The sequence below is a fragment of the Oncorhynchus gorbuscha genome, linkage group LG10 (genome assembly GCF_021184085.1).
Source record: "Oncorhynchus gorbuscha isolate QuinsamMale2020 ecotype Even-year linkage group LG10, OgorEven_v1.0, whole genome shotgun sequence".
NCBI classification, from domain to species: Eukaryota; Metazoa; Chordata; class Actinopteri; order Salmoniformes; family Salmonidae; genus Oncorhynchus; species Oncorhynchus gorbuscha.
Window position 1 is genome coordinate 74500714 of NC_060182.1, and position 17178 is coordinate 74517891.

The window sequence follows — 17178 nt, forward strand, 5'->3', positions numbered from 1 at the left end:
ACACCACTAGAGGGATATCTTAAACCACCAACGTACCATCCTGAGACAAGGCTGTGTATAGCCCACAAAAATCTCCGCCACGGCACAACCCAAGGGGGGGCGCCAACCTAGACAGGAAGATCACGTAAGTGACTCAACCCACTCAAGTGACGTACCCCTCCTAGGGACGGCATGAAAGGGTGCCAGTGACTCAGCCCCTGTAATAGGGTTAGAGGCAGAGAACCCCAGTGGAAAGAGGGGAACCGGCCAGGCAGAGACAGCAAGGGCGGTTCGTTGCTCCAGAGCCTTTCCGTTCACCTTCACACTCCTGGGCCAGACCACACTCAATCATATGACCCACTGAAGAGATGAGTCTTCAGTAAAGACTTAAAGGTTGAAACCGAGTTTGCGTCTCTCACATGGGTAGGCAGACCATTCAATAAAAATGGAGCTCTATAGGAGAAAGCCCTGCCTCCAGCTGTTTGCTTAGAAATTGTAGGGACAATTAGGAGGCCTGCATCTTGTGACCGTAGCGTACGTGAAGGTATGAACGGCAGGACCAAATCAGAGAGATAGGTAGGAGCAAGCCCATGTAATGCTTTGTAGGTTAGCAGTAAAACCTTGAAATCAGCCCTTGCCTTGACAGGAAGCCAGTGTAGGGAGGCTAGCACTGGAGTAATATGATAATTTTTTGGGGTTCTAGTCAGGATTCTAGCATCCGTATTTAGCACTAACTGAAGTTTATTTAGTGCTTTATTCCGGGTAGCCAGAAAGTAGAGCATTGCAGTAGTCTAACCTTGAAGTAACAAAAGCATGGATACATTTTTCTGCATCATTTTTGGACAGAAAGTTTCTAATTTTTGCAATGTTATGTAGATGGAAAAAAGCTGTCCTTGAAACGGTCTTGATATGTTCGTCAAAAGAGAGATCAGGGTCCAGAGTAACGCCGAGGTCCTTCAGTTTTATTTGAGACGACTGTACAACCATTAAGATTAATTGTCAGATTCAACAGAATATCTCTTTGTTTTTTGGGACCGAGAACAAGCATCTCTGTTTTGTCTGAGTTTAAAAGTAGAAAGTTTGCAGCCATCCACTTCCTTATGTCTGAAACACAGATTTCTAGCGAGAGCAATTTTGGGGCTTCACTATGTTTCATTGAAATGTACAGCTGTGTGTCATCCGCATAGCAGTGAAAGTTACTATTATGTTTTCGAATGACATCCCCAAGAGGTAAAATATATAGTGAAAACAATAGTGGTCCTAAAACGGAACCTTGAGGAACATCGAAATTTACAGTTGATTTGTCAGAGGACAAACCATTCACAGAGACAAACTGATATTTTTCCGACAGATAAGATCTAAACCAGGTCAGAACTTGTACGTGTAGACCAATTTGGGTTTCCAATCTCTCCAAAAGAATGGTGAGCGATGGTATCAAAAGCAGCACTAAGGTCTAGGAGCACGAGGACAGATGCAGAGCCTCGGTCTGATGCCATTAAAAGGTAATTTACCACCTTCACAAGTGCAGTCTCAGTGCTATGATGGAGTCTAAAACCAGACTGAAGCATTTCGTATACATTGTTTTTCTTCAGGAAGGCAGTGAGTTACTGCGCAACAGCCTTTTCTAAAATATTTGAGAGGAATGGAAGATTCGAAATAGGCCGATAGTTTTTTATATTTTCTGGGTCAAGGTTTGGCTTTTTCAAGAGGCTTTGTTACTGCCACTTTTAGTGATTTTGGTACACATCCGGTGGATAGAGAGCCATTTATTATGTTCAACATAGGAGGCCCAAGCACAGGAAGCAGCTCTTTCAGTAGTTTAGTTGGAATTAGGGTCCAGTATGTAGATTGACGGTTTAGAGGCCATGATTATTTTCATCATTGTGTCAAGAGATATAGTACTAAAACACTTGAGTGTCTCTCTTGATTCTTGTTCCTGGTAGAGTTGTGCAGACTCAGGACAACAGAGCTTTGAAGGAATACGCATATTTAAAGAGGAGTCCATAATTTGCTTTCTAATAATCATGATCATTTCCTCAAAGAAGTTCATGAATTTATTACTGCTGAAGTGAAAGCCATCCTCACTTGGGGAATGCTGCTTTTTAGTTAGCTTTGCAACAGTATTAAAAATACATTTTGGATTGTTCCTATTTTCCTCAATTAAGTTGGAAAAAGAGGATGGTCGAGCAGCAGTAAGGGCTCTTCGATGCTGCACGGTACTGTCTTTCCAAGCTAGGCTGAAGACTTCCAGTTTGGTGTGGCGCCATTTCCGTTCCAATTTTCTGGAAGCTTGCTTCAGAGCTCGGGTATTTCCTGTATACCGGGGAGCTAATTTCTTATGAGAAATGTTTTTAATTTTTAGGGGTGCAACTGCATCTAGGGTATTGTCCAAGGTTAAATTGAGTTCCTCAGTTAGGTGATTAACTGATTTTTGTCCTCTGACGTCCTTGGGTAGGCAGAGGGAGTCTGGAAGGGCATCAAGGAATATTTGTGTTGTCTGTGAATTTATAGCACAACTTTTGATGCTCCTTGGTTGGGGTCTGAGCAGATTATTTGTTGCAATTGCAAACGTAATAAAATGGTGGTCCAATAGTCCAGGATTATTAGGAAAAACATTAAGATCCACAACATTTATTCCATGGGACAAAACTAGGTCCAGAAGTGTTAGTAGTCTACTGTCACTGACTGACAGTGAGTAGGTCCAGAGACATGTTGGACAAAACCCACTGAGTTGATGATTGCTCCGAAAGCCTTTTGGAGTGGGCCTGTGGACTTTTCCATGTGAATATTAAAGTCACCAAAAATTTGAATATTACCTGCTATGACTACAATATAAGCAATGTGCTTAATATTAGGAATGTTGATAAATATATATAGTAGGCCTAGGCTATAGAAATCTGATGGATCCTCTTTTTAATAAAGGCCGTCACTGTTTTCTCACGCAATTGTATAGCCTATAGAAATGTTGTGCAACATAAACTCATGTGCTCTCATGAAGTGTGTGATTAGCCTTGCATTGATGTCGGAGTGATTAGAGGGACAATAGAGTGCTGAGTATCAGGCAGTTAGCAAGTTTGGTAGACTCCTGATAACCCTCAGCAGCATCAGAGCTGGGAGAAGCCTAATTACCGTGACTAAACGGTCATCATGGAATTTGACGGCCGTCATGACTCATGACCGCCGGTGTGGCAATAATATGGTCACCGTAACAGCCCTATCTGCAACACTAGCCTTAGAATTACTTAGTTTAAAACTGTGTTTTCATACCATCTTTCGCTCACCTCTCCCTGATGGCGCTGTGTGAATTACGATTGAATGGGAATCTTCTCGCCTGTAAGGGGCTTAGGGACATGCCGCATCTGCGCACTCTGGGACTGCACAATAACCGTCTCGTCAGCCTCCATGCCCACACTGCCCTCTTTCTTCCCAACGCCACCTACCTGGACCTGTCCAGCAACAACTGACCACTCTGCCCTCAGAGCTGCTGGACCTCTGGCTGCCTCCCCCACGGCAAGCTGGCTGGCCACACTCAGAGAAAAGTGTTGGGTATGGTTCACTAATAGTAATGTTAGTGTTCTGTACATCCGAAATTGAGAAATGCTCAGATCTCAAACTTTCAAGTAAAACTTGCATGTGTTATAGGACATGTTCCCCATTTCACTTCTTTTCAAAACTAGGCCAAACGACCTCGCTTTTCTCTGTCTCCATGACAATGTGTGGCAGTGCGACTTCCAGATCTCCATGCTGCTGGCCCACTCCAAAATTACTTCGATTAGATAAGGCTGTGTGACATAAGATCACATTTTAAGTTACATAATAATATGTATATAATCAGGTTTCCTTCTAACCATTTCTACCTGACTCATGAAAAAAGTCACGACTGGGCTGATGGAAACAGGAAATGCCGGTACAATTTTATAAATTGGCAGTGGAAATGTCTTTATGCCCGAATATTAATATAACCATCATATCAAAGTAAACTTGGAGTCACGCAATGAATGGTGTGTGGTCCTCTCACTATGACTTAGGAAAGCATGCAGTTTATTAGGCTATAGATTAAATAAGTTATGGACTTCACAGGATCTGGTGACATGAGGATCGATGGTTGATTGTCGTTTGACAAATATTATATTATCCATAATAATCTCATGTAGACCAGCCTACCCGTACTGTATCTGCAAGCTGTTGGCTTAAGTCCACGTGCCAAGACCAGAGTAGGAACATTTGCTATTTAGTGTTAGAGTTGAAAATGTGTTGGCAACACATTGAACTTTAGAATTTTATTAGGTATATAAAAACTACATTTTGTGTGCCCTAGCTCACACACTAATTTTAACTACAACTAGTCCTCTGTGGTCCTCTGTAGCTCAGTTGGTAGAGCATGGCGCTTGTAACGCCAGGGTAGTGGGTTCGATTCCCGGGACCACCCATACGTAGAATGTATGCACACATGACTGTAAGTCGCTTTGGATAAAAGCGTCTGCTAAATGGCATATATTATTATTCTTATTATAGTCAGTTTGGTGGAAACACACCACTGGTGGAGAAATGCTAACTTTCTTTGTGGATTTTAGAATATTTACATGAAAATCTGTCGCCAATTGGATGGAAACCTAGCTAGTGATAGTAAAAACTTTGGTGTTCTGATACAATGTAGCAGGCAGCCGATCCCTGAAAGGGGGGGGCTTAACTTCGTTGCCGGAGAGGAAGGAACCTGCTCAGGGATTCACCACGAGGCCAATGGTGTCTTTCAAACAGAGTTGATTGGCTGTGATTAGAAGAACTTAGGGTGGATCACTCTTCATATTTTCAAGCATGGTGGTGGCTACATCATGTTATGGGTATTCTTGTCATCGGCAAGGACTAGGGAGTTTTTGGGAGATAAAAATAAACCAAATAGAGCTAAGCACAGGCAAACTCCTATAGCACAATCGGGTTCAGTCTGCTTTCCAACAGACACTTACCAAGACGACATTGAATGTTCCTGAGTGGCCGAGTTACAGTTTAAACTTAAATCGTCTTGAAAATGTCTGTCTAGCAATGATCAACAACCAACTTGTCAGAGCTTGAAGAATTTAAAAGAATAATGTTCAAAGATTGTATAATCCAGGTGTGCAAAGCTCTTAGACTTGCCCAGAAAGACTCACAGGTTGTATCACTGCCAAAGATGACTCTAACATGTATTGACCAGTGCTTAATTTGAGCCGGGACCTCTCCGAAATGTATTTGGCTGGATCCAGTACCTTTCATGGCATGAGAAATAATTGTCACTTTTTGCAAAATAATAAAAGCGATCAAAGTTAATTTGAGTTGCCTCATGGTTAATTCTCCTGCCCCCACAAAAGAAAAAAAAGTAGATTCTCAGCCCGGGCCTAATATTCTAACAGTTGATTTGGGTTGGACCGACCCTGGTTTATGTTTTGTGCAACATTGTAAGCTATGTTTGAGACCAATGCTTGGCCGTGGCTGTGTGAGATGTGCGCCAGTATCTCACATAACTAGAATGAGATTCACTTTCTATGATCTCTCGTCCTCTCTGCTCGGATAGACATGAGCTTGCAACTCATCTCTACGGCGTTGCACTTCATAATTTATTTTATTATAGAAGCATAGCCGCGTGAATGGTTCTGAAGGAACTGCAGCACCCCTGAAACATTGTCTGTTCAGAAACAAATTAAATGATTCAGAATAGCCTACTACACTCTGAGAAGGCCTATAATTTAGCTACAGTGGATCAATAGCTTCTTTTAGAAAATAGCCTAGCTGTGGATTGTAGCCCAATAACAAGGAATAGGAAAAGTCCCCAAATTGTCATACTTGAGTAAAAGTAAAAATACGTTGAGAAAATGACTCAAGTGAAAGTCACCCAGTAAAATCCGTCTTGAGTAAAAGTATTTGGTTTTAAATATATTTAAGTATTACAAGTAAATGTAATTGCTAAAATACACAAGGATTAAAAGTATAAACCATTTCAAATTCCTTATTCAGCAAACCAGACGACACCATTTTCTTATTTTGTTTAATTTATGTATAGCCAGGGGCACGCCTCAGACACAGACATAATTTACAAATATTAAGCATGTGTTTAGTGAGTCTGCCAGATCAGAGGCAGTAGGGATGACCGGGATGTTGTCTTGAAGTGAGTGAATTACACCATTTTCCTGTCCTGCTTAGCATTCAAAATGTAACTACTTTTGGGTGTCAGGGAAAATGTATGGAGTAAAAAACATAATTTTCATTAGGAATGTAGTGAAGTAAAAGTTCAAAAAAATATATAGTAAAGTACAGAAACCACTTAACTTCTCTATGGTAGGGGGTAGCATTGGAAATTTTGGATGAAAACCGTGCCCATATTAAACTTCCTTCTACTCAGGCCCAGAAGATAGGATATGCATATAATTGGTAGATTTGGATCGAAAACACTCTAACGTTTCCAAAACTGTTAAAATAGTGTCTGTGAGTATAACAGAACTGATTTGGCAGGCAAAAACCTGAGAAGAATCCATTCAGTAAGTAGGATGCCATTACAGTATCCATTGATTTAGGACTCAATTTTCAGTTCCTGTGCCTTCCACTAATGTCAACAGTCTTTTTAGAAATTGTTTCAGGCTTGTATTCTGAAAAATGAGGGAGTAAGAGCAGTCTGAATGAGTGGACCCTGCAGTGTCGGAGAGCTTTTTCATGCGAGCGACCGAGAGTGTCATGTTTGTCATTTATTATCTTGTCTTGTCCCTGTGCTTCCCATTCTATTCGTTTCCCTCTGCTGGTCTTATTTGGTTCTTTCCCTCCTTCTAGCCCTCTCTCTCCCCCTCCCTCTCTCACTCTCTCGCTCTCTCTTCTCTCTATCGTTCCGTTCCTGCTCCCAGCTGTTCCTATTCCCCTAATCATCATTTAGTCTTCCCACACCTGTTCCCGATCCTTTCCCCTGATTAGAGTCCCTATTTATTCCTTTGTGTTCCGTTCCTGTGCCGTCGGTTCCTTGTTTTGTATTCACCATGCTGTGATTGCGTTTCGCCCTGTCCTGTCGTGTTTTTTGCCGTGATTGTGTATCACCCTGTCCTGTCGTGTTTTGTGCCTTCATCAGACGCTGCGTGTGAGCAGGTGTCTCAGTCGACTACGGCCTGCGCCTACCCGAAGCGACCTGCAGTCTGTGGCCGCTTCTCCAGTTGTTTTCCCCTCTACAAATCTAGAGGATTTCAGTTATTCCGTTTTGAACATTAATAAACTCTGTTTCTGTTAAGTCGCGTTTGGGTCCTCTTTCACCTGCATGACAGAAGGAACCGACCAAGGAATGGACCCAGCGACTTCAGACGCTGTTTACACTGCCGTCAAGATCCAAGGAGCCATGCTCGGCAGACACGAGCAGGAATTGTCTGCTGCTCGCCATGCCGTGGAGAACCTGGCCGCTCAGGTTTCCGACCTCTCTGGACAGTTCCAGAGTCTACGTCTCGTGCCACCTGTTACTTCCTGGCCTGCCGAGCCTCCAGAACCTAGGGTTAATAACCCACCTTGCTACTCCGGGCAGCCCACTGAGTGCCGCTCCTTTCTCACGCAGTGTGAGATTGTGTTCTCTCTCCAACCCAACACATACTCTAGAGAGAGAGCTCGAGTTGCTTACGTCATTTCACTCCTTACTGGCCGGGCTCGAGAATGGGGCACAGCTATCTGGGAGGCAAGGGCTGATTGCTCTAACAAATTCCAGAACTTTAAAGAGGAGATGATTCGGGTTTTTGACCGTTCAGTTTTTGGTGGGGAGGCTTCTAGGGCCCTGGCTTCCTTATGCCAAGGTGAACGGTCCATAACGGATTATTCCATTGAGTTTCGCACTCTTGCTGCCTCTAGTGAGTGGAACGAGCCGGCGCTGCTCGCTCGTTTTCTGGAGGGACTCCACGCAGTGGTTAAGGATGAGATTCTCTCCCGGGAGGTTCCTTCAGATGTGGACTCTTTGATTGCTCTCGCCATCCGCATAGAACGACGGGTAGATCTTCGTCACCGGGCTCGTGGAAGAGAGCTCGCATCAACGGTGTTTCCCTGCTCCGCATCGCAACCATCTCCCTCCGCTGGCTTTGAGACTGAGCCCATGCAGCTGGGAGGGATTCGCATCTCGACTAAGGAGAGGGAACGGAGGATCACCAACCGCCTGTGCCTCTATTGCGGAGTTGCTGGACATTTTGTTAATTCATGTCCAGTAAGAGGCCAGAGCCCATCAGTAAGCGGAGGGCTACTGGTGAGCGCTACTACTCAGGTCCCTTCATCTAGATCTTGTACTACTATGTCGGTCCATCTACGCTGGACCGGTTCGGTGCTACATGCAGTGCCTTGATTGACTCTGGGGCTGAGGGTTGTTTCATGGACGAAGCATGGGTTCGGAAACATAACATTCCTTTCAGACCGTTAGACAAGCCTACGCCCATGTTTGCCTTAGATGGTAGTCATCTTCCCAGTATCAAATTTGAGACACTACCTTTAACTCTCACAGTATCTGGTAACCACAGTGAGACTATTTCTTTTTGATTTTCCGTTCACCGTTTACACCTGTTGTTTTGGGTCATCCCTGGCTAGTATGTCATAATCCTTCTATTAATTGGTCTAGTAATTCTATCCTATCCTGGAACGTTTCTTGTCATGTGAAGTGTTTAATGTCTGCCATCCCTCCCGTTTCTTCTCTCCCTACTTCTCAGGAGGAACCTGGCGATTTGACAGGAGTGCCGGAGGAATATCATGATCTGCGCACGGTCTTCAGTCGGTCCCGAGCCAACTCCCTTCCTCCTCACCGGTCGTATGATTGTAGTATTGATCTCCTTCCAGGGACCACGCCTCCTCGAGGTAGACTATACTCTCTGTCGGCTCCCGAACGTAAGGCTCTCGAGGATTATTTGTCTGTGTCTCTTGACGCCGGTACCATAGTGCCTTCTTCTTCTCCGGCCGGGGCGGGGTTCTTTTTGTTAAGAAGAAGGACGGTACTCTGCGCCCCTGCGTGGATTATCGAGGGCTGAATGACATAACGGTTAAGAATCGTTATCCGCTTCCCCTTATGTCATCAGCCTTCGAGATTCTGCAGGGAGCCAGGTGCTTTACTAAGTTGGACCTTCGTAACGCTTACCATCTCGTGCGCATCAGAGAGGGGGACGAGTGGAAAACGGCGTTTAACACTCCGTTAGGGCATTTTGAGTACCGGGTTCTGCCGTTCGGTCTCGCCAATGCGCCAGCTGTTTTTCAGGCATTAGTTAATGATGTTCTGAGAGACATGCTGAACATTTTTGTTTTTGTCTATCTTGACGATATCCTGATTTTTTCTCCGTCACTCGAGATTCATGTTCAGCACGTTCGACGTGTTCTACAGCGCCTTTTAGAGAATTGTCTCTACGTAAAGGCTGAGAAGTGCTCTTTTCATGTCTCCTCCGTTACTTTTCTCGGTTCCGTTATTTCCGCTGAAGGCATTCAGATGGATTCCGCTAAGGTCCAAGCTGTCAGTGATTGGCCCGTTCCAAGGTCACGTGTCGAGTTGCAGCGCCTTTTAGGTTTCGCTAATTTCTATCGGCGTTTCATTCGTAATTTCGGTCAAGTTGCTGCCCCTCTCACAGCTCTTACTTCTGTCAAGACGTGTTTTAAGTGGTCCGGTTCCGCCCAGGGAGCTTTTGATCTTCTAAAAGAACGTTTTACGTCCGCTCCTATCCTCGTTACTCCTGACGTCACTAGACAATTCATTGTCGAGGTTGACGCTTCAGAGGTAGGCGTGGGAGCCATTCTATCCCAGCGCTTCCAGTCTGACGATAAGGTTCATCCGTGCGCTTATTTTTCTCATCGCCTGTCGCCATCTGAGCGCAACTATGATGTGGGTAACCGTGAACTGCTCGCCATCCGCTTAGCCCTAGGCGAATGGCGACAGTGGTTGGAGGGGGCGACCGTTCCTTTTGTCGTTTGGACAGACCATAAGAACCTTGAGTACATCCGTTCTGCCAAACGACTTAATGCCCGTCAAGCTCGTTGGGCGTTGTTTTTCGCTCGTTTCGAGTTTGTGATTTCTTACCGTCCGGGTAGCAAGAACACCAAGCCTGATGCCTTATCCCGTCTGTTTAGTTCTTCTGTGGCTTCTACTGATCCCGAGGGGATTCTTCCTTATGGGCGTGTTGTCGGGTTGACAGTCTGGGGAATTGAAAGACAGGTTAAGCAAGCACTCACGCACACTGCGTCGCCGCTTGTCCTAGTAACCTCCTTTTCGTTCCTGTTTCCACTCGTCTGGCTGTTCTTCAGTGGGCTCACTCTGCCAAGTTAGCTGGTCATCCCGGTGTTCGAGGCACTCTTGCGTCTATTCGCCAGCGCTTTTGGTGGCCGACTCAGGAGCGTGACACGCGCCGTTTCGTGGCTGCGTGTTCAGACTGCGCGCAGAAGAAGTCTGGTAATTTTTTTTTCTGCTTCTGCTCCTGGTCTTGCTGGGTCTCAGTCTGTTCCCTGCCATCGCATCTCTCCTGTTCTTGTCCCTGCCCTTGCTGTGTCTCAGTCTGTCCCTAGTTCTCATTTTTTTTTAGAGTAGTACCCTAGTTTCCCTTTTATCGTTTTTCGTTACGGTCCTGAGGAGAGGAGTTGGGTTCTTTCTCGGGACGTGCTGGACCGTTTGATCTATGATTTCCTCCGTTGCCGCCAGTGTTCCTCCTCGAGAGCGCCAGGAGGCGCTCGGTGAGTGGGGGTACTGTCATGTTTGTCATTTATTATCTTGTCTTGTCCCTGTGCTTCCCATTCTATTCGTTTCCCTCTGCTGGTCTTATTTGGTTCTTTCCCTCCTTCTAGCCCTCTCTCTCCCCCTCCCTCTCTCACTCTCTCGCTCTCTCTTCTCTCTATCGTTCCGTTCCTGCTCCCAGCTGTTCCTATTCCCCTAATCATCATTTAGTCTTCCCACACCTGTTCCCGATCCTTTCCCCTGATTAGAGTCCCTATTTATTCCTTTGTGTTCCGTTCCTGTGCCGTCGGTTCCTTGTTTTGTATTCACCATGCTGTGATTGCGTTTCGCCCTGTCCTGTCGTGTTTTTTGCCGTGATTGTGTATCACCCTGTCCTGTCGTGTTTTGTGCCTTCATCAGACGCTGCGTGTGAGCAGGTGTCTCAGTCGACTACGGCCTGCGCCTACCCGAAGCGACCTGCAGTCTGTGGCCGCTTCTCCAGTTGTTTTCCCCTCTACAAATCTAGAGGATTTCAGTTATTCCGTTTTGAACATTAATAAACTCTGTTTCTGTTAAGTCGCGTTTGGGTCCTCTTTCACCTGCATGACAGAGAGTGCCTTTCTTGTTTATTTCACCTTTGTTTAACCAGGTAGGCAAGTTGAGAAGTTCTCATTCACAATTGCGACCTGGCCGTTTACCTTTTATATTGACAACATTATTGTCCGGTTGAAATATTATAGATTATTTAGGCTAAAAACAACCTGAGGATTGAATATGAACATTATTTGACATGTTTCTATGAACTTTACGGATACAATTTGGATTTTTTTGTCTGCCTGTTGTGACAGTGTTTGAGCCTGTGGATTACTGAAGAAAACGCGTGAACTAAACAGAGGTTTTTGGATATAAAGAGAGACTATCGAACAAAAGGAACATTTATTGAATGAATGGATGTCTTCTGAGTGCAACCATATGAAGATCATCAAAGGTAAGTGATTAATTTTATCACTATTTCTGACTTGTGTAACTCTTCTACTTGGCTGGTTACTGTTTGTAATGATTTGTCTGTCTACTGGGCGATGTTCTCAAATAATCATAAGGTATGCTTTCGCCGTAAAGCATTTTAAAAATCTGACACCGTGGTTGGATTCACAAGAAGTTAATCTTTAAACCTATGTAAAATCGTTGTATCTTTTCAGAATTTTTATAATGAGTATTTCTGTATTTTAATTTGGCGCTCTGCAATCTCACTGGATGTTGGCCAGGTGGGACGCTATCGTCCCACATACTCTAGAGAGGTTAAGTAGTTTAAAGTATTTTTACTTAAGTACTTTACACCACTGGGAATAGCCTACACATGGCAAATCTGTCAGTGAAAAAACAGCATGCAGAGGAAACAGGCCTTTCGAAATATTTCAAATACAAATCTAGGGTAAACACAGGTTTGAAAGCAAATGGCTACTGTTGAAAAGTGAAGACTATGCAGTAGGCTACCAAAATATTTGATCAACTTCCAAATATTGTTTTGCAAAAGAGAGGCTTTTGGCACAAGCACCTCGGCCATCAACAGTGAGGGAGGTGCGCATCATTGGGTGAGTCAATGAAACTGGAAAGGATTTTTAGGACTATAATTACAATATGTGTCTCCACACACCTAAGCCTAGGCTATTGATGGATTTAAGACGAGGTCATTTTTTTTATTGATCTCGGTAAGTCAAAGTAGCCTGCCATTTCAAAAATGTGTGCTCTATTAAAAAAGATTCTGTCAGTCTCCAGTCAGAGTGTTGGACTAGTAACCGGAAGGTTGCAAGTTCAAACCCCCGAGCTGACAAGGTACAAATCTGTCGTTCTGCCCCTGAACAGGCAGTTAACCCACTGTTCCTAGGCCGTCATTGAAAATAAGAATTTGTTCTTAACTGACTTGCCTAAATAAACGTAAAATAAAAATAAAAATGTAAAATGACATACAATTTCATGAAATGCATTTTTAAAAGGACATGTTTTTCCCCGACCCTAGGAAACAAAAACTGTTCCCCACGTGTGTCTCTACTGTGTCTCTACTCTACTGCTGTATGCCACTACGCAAATGTAATATTTTGTATGTAATTTTCAAGAAATTAACCATGTTTTCACTTTGTTATTATGGGATATTGTGTGTAGATGGGTGTGGGAAGAAATCAACTTAATCCATTTTAATTGAGGCTGTAACACAACAAAATGTGGAACAAGTCAAGGGGTATGAATACTTTCTGAAGGCACTGTATATATTCATGCCAACATCTATTTGTTCCAGCTAAAGCCAAAGGAAACCATTATTACATCTTAGCTCAGAATGGTCTGTGATTGTCCAGTGTGTCTCAGTAGACCATAGGATCCTCTGGGGTTCATGGCAACTCAGAGGTCCCGGCACTGTTTATCCAGTCCGATTGAATTGTGGCCATTTGAGACAGTAAGACCTTTGTTTTACTCCACACAAACAGTTATAGTTTCACAAGTTTACTGGGTAGCCTTGGTCATGTTTACCCAACTGTTCCTAAAGTTGAAGTATTCCATTAGGGGCTGTGGCTTGCCATTTTGTTATTGTTCTATTTATGGATCTATGTACTGTGTGAGAGAGCAAATATGAGAATAACTTATTTTGCATTTGTTTTAATACCTGTAAATAAACTACTTGAACATGTATTTCTCTAGTCTACAGTTGATGTTTTTCTGCTGGAGTTAGGCCTAGCTGTTATGTGTTTTGTTTGTTTGCTGGAGTGAGCTGTTTGATTAGATTTAAACCTGTTCATACAAAATGCCAGAGAATCAGAATTTATTTGTCACATTTGTCAAAAATACAACGGGTATAGACTTAACCGTGAAATGCTTGCTTACGAGCCCTTCCCAATGATGCAGAGTTACTATTTTATATTTTTTATTATAATTTTAAGACGAGGAATAAAATGCACAACAATGGAGCTATATACAGGGAGTATCAGTGCCAGATCAATTTTCAGTTATTTGAGATGCAGTACATTCAGAAAGTATTCAGACCTGTTCAATTTTCCACATTTTGTTACGTTACAGCCTTATTCTATAATGGATTACCCCTTTTTTTTCATCTACACACGACACAGCGAAAAAACGTTTTTTAGAATATTTAGCAAATGTATTAAAAAAAAAAAACGGAAATATCTCATTTACATAAATATTCAGACCCTTTGCATGAGACTCAAAATTGAGCTTAGATGTTTCTACAACTTGATTGGACTCCACCTGTGGTAAATTAAATTGATTGGACATGATTTGGAAAGGCACATATGTCTATAAGGTCGCACAGTTGACAGTGCATGTCAGAGAAATAAACAAGCCGTGAGGTTGAAGGAATTGTCTGAAAATCGGAGGAGAAGGGCTTTGGTCAGGGAGGTGACAAAGAACACGATATTCACTCTGTCAGAGTTCTAAAGTTCCTCTGTGGAGATGAGAAAACCTTCCAGAAAGACAACCATCTCTGCAGCACTCCACCAATCAGGCCTTTGTGGTAGCGTGGCCAGACGGAAGCCACTCCCCAGTAAAAGGCACATGTCAGCCCGCTTGGAGTTTGCCAAAAGGCACCTAAAAGACTCTCAGACCATGAGAAACAAGATTCTCTGGTCTGATGAAACCAATATTGAACTCTTTGGCCTGAATGCCAAGCGTCACGTCTGAAGGAACCCTGGCACCATCCCTGCAGTGAATCATGGAGGTGGCAGCAGCATGCTGTGGGGAGGTTTTTCAGTGGCAGGGACTGGGATACTAGTCAGGATTGAGGGAAAGATGAACGGAGCAATGTACAGAGAGATCCTTGATGAAAACCTGCTCCAGAGCGCTCAGGACCTCAGACTGGGGCGACGGTTCACCTTCCAACAGGACAATGACCCTAAACACACAGGCAAGACAATGCAGGAGTGGCTTCGGGACAAGTCTCTGTTCTTGAGTGGCCAAGCCAAACCCCGGACTTGAACCTAATCGAACATCTGTGGAGAGATTTGAAAATATTTGTGCAGTGATGCTCCCCATCCAACCTGACAGCGCTTGATAGGATCTGCAGAGAAGAATGGGAGAAACTCCCCAAGTACAGGTGTGCCAATCTTGTAGCGTCATATACCAAAGAAGACTCAAGGCTCTAATCGCTGCTGTCCGAATGCTTATCTAAATGGATTATTTCATTTTTTTTAATACATTTTGGAAAAAAATCTAAACCTTTGTTTGCTTTGTCATTATGGGGTATTGTGCGTAGATTGAGGCGGAAAGAAACTATTTCATGAATCTATTTTTGAATAAGGCTGTAACATAACAAATGTGTAAAAATTCAATGGGTCTGAATACTTTCCGAATGCACTGTATGTACATGAAGGCAGGGTTAAGGTACTAGGCATCAGGATAGATAATGATTTAGTGGTTGAATGCGTGAGAGTGTTTGTGTGTGTTTTCTTGTGAATGTGCATAGAGTCAGTGCAAGTTAGGATCAGTGCAGATAATTGATGGTTACCCAAACTAACTATTTAGGAGTCAGAAGCTGTCTCAAAGACTGTTGGTCTGAGAGCTGAAACATTGGTACCGTTTGCTGGAAAGTAGCAGAGTGAACGCTCTATGGCTGGAGGCTGTGGCAATTGTTTTGGCCCTTCCTCTGACACTGCCTAATTTAGACGTCCTGGATGGCAGGGAGCTCAGCCCCAATGATGCACTAGGCTGTCTGCGCCACCCTCTGTAGCACTTTACGGTCGAGGGTGGTGTATTTGCCATACCAAGAGGTGGCGCAGTCAGTCAAGATGCTCGCGATGGTGCAGCTGTAGACCTTTTGAGGATCTGAGGGCCCATGCCAAATCTTTCAAGCCTCTTGAGGGGCAAGATGTGCAGTCGTGCCTTCACGACTATGCAGGTGTGTATGTGGACCATGTTAACTCCTTAGTGATGTGGACGCCAAGGAACCTAAAGCTCTCAATCTGCTCCACTACAGCTCCATCTATGTGGATGGGGGTGTGCTCTTCCCTCTTTTCCCTGTAGTCCAGCTCCTTGGTCTTACTGACGTTGAGGGAGAGGTCATTGTCATGGCACCACACTGCCAAGTTTCTGACCTCCCTGTAGGTTGTCTCACCGCCGTAGTTTCGCCAGCAAACTTGATGGTGTTGGAGTCGTGTGTGTGTGTGTGTGTGGCCACGCAGTCGTGGGTGAACAGGGAGTACAGGATGGTACTAAGCACATACCCTTGAGGGGCCCCCGTGTTGAGGGTTAGCTTTAGATTTCCTGTCAGGAAATCCAGGATCCAGTACCGGAGGGAGGTGTTCAGTCCCAGGTTGCTGATGAGTTTGCAGGGGACTATGGTGTTGAACGCTGAGCTGTAGTCTATGAACAGCATTCTCACAGTTATTTCCCCTCTTGTCCAGGTGGGAGAGGGCACTGATCCACTCATCTGTGGATCTGCTCGCACAGTATGCAAATTGGAGTGGGTCCAGGGTGTCTGGGATGATGGTGTTGATGTGTGTTATGACCAGCCTTTTTTAAAGCACATCATTACAGATGTGAGTGATCGCAGGGAGAATCATTTAGTCAGGTTACCTTGGAGTTCTTGGGAACAGGAGCAATGGTGGGCATCTTAAAACATGTTGGGATTACAGACTGTGTCAAGGAGAGATTGAAAATGTCCGTGGAGACCCTTGCCAGCTAGTCTGCGCATGCGTTGAGAATGCGCCCTGGTATTCCGTCTGGCCCAGCGAGTGTTAACCTGTTTAAAAGTTTTACTCACATCGGCCACAGAGAGAGATCACAACCATCCGGAACAACATGGGCTTTCACCCAAGACTCATTGTTGTATTCCTCGAAGTGAGCATAGAAGGATTTTAGCTCGTTTGGGAGTTCTGCATCACACGTATGATGAGCTTCGCAGCTGGTGTAATAGGATTCCACCTTCCTACTATATTTTCCTTTTGCATTTTCGATGTCTCGTCGGCGGTCGTAGCAGGCTTTCTTGTATGTATCAGTGTCCCGCCTTGTAAGTGGTAGCTCTAGCCTTTAGCCCAGCACGGATATTGAATTTAGATACGTTCTTATAGTCACTCTGGGGACGACATCTATGCACTTATTGATGAAGTCCGTGACTGATGTGGTAAACTTCTCAATGCTATTGGATGAATTCTGGAACATATCCCAGTCTGTACTAGCAAAACAGTCTTGTAGCCTCACTTCTACTTCATCGGACCACTTCCGTATTGAGTTTGAGTTGTTTGTTTGTAAACAGGAAGCAGGAGAATAGAGTTATTCTAGATTTACAGAAGGGAGGATGGCTGAGGGCCTTTTTTATATATGCTTCTGTGGGTAGAATGAAAGTGGTCTAGGGTTTTAGCACCCCTAGTGGCGCAGGAGACGTGTTTTTAAAAGTGAGGTAGAATCTTCCCCCACCAGAAACGCTGGGGGAGAGAGACAAACCCAACTGAAACATGACTTTGGCTTCCCTGTTGTTGATTAACAGGGAATGATAGATGTTTAACCCCAACAGGGTATGCATAGCGGTGCACTGAGTTTTC